General features: G+C 31.8%; 1 protein-coding gene across 1 annotated transcript in view; it reads right to left on the bottom strand.

The window, feature by feature from the left end:
* The window catches only part of LOC119837123 (facilitated trehalose transporter Tret1-like), a 12,665-nt gene extending 12,424 nt beyond the window's left edge, over nucleotides 1–241 (bottom strand). Inside the window, exon 1 of the mRNA XM_038362629.1 lies at nucleotides 164–241. The gene's annotated coding sequence lies outside the window, so the exon portion shown is untranslated. The remainder of the gene's footprint in view (nucleotides 1–163) is intronic.
* Nucleotides 242–324: the final 83 nt, after the last annotated feature.

Below are 324 nucleotides of genomic sequence, written 5' to 3'. Positions count from 1 at the left end.
AGTAATAAATGTTATTTGCAGTTAACAATTTTCTTTTTTCTTTATTACAATATTTATGGCAAGACTAGGTAAACATATCTGCAACTTAAAATATACACCCGACATTTATTTATAATTTTACACCCTAAATCTATAGAAATAGGGTACAATTTTCTTTACATACCTGCCAAATATGGCGCTGACCAGTATTTATATCAACGCACGTCTTGTACGAACCTCTCTTGTCGGTATCTTTCTTCGCATTGTTCTCAGAACAAAGTCACATGTAGTGTGTGTTTTGTTACGGATAGTTGGAGAATTTTAAAAGGGCATTTTAAAAAGAGT

The sequence above is a fragment of the Zerene cesonia genome, chromosome 26 (genome assembly GCF_012273895.1).
Source record: "Zerene cesonia ecotype Mississippi chromosome 26, Zerene_cesonia_1.1, whole genome shotgun sequence".
In the NCBI taxonomy this organism is placed as follows: domain Eukaryota; kingdom Metazoa; phylum Arthropoda; class Insecta; order Lepidoptera; family Pieridae; genus Zerene; species Zerene cesonia.
The sequence above is the reverse complement of the archived record's forward strand: the minus strand, read 5'-3'. Positions and strand labels throughout refer to the sequence as shown.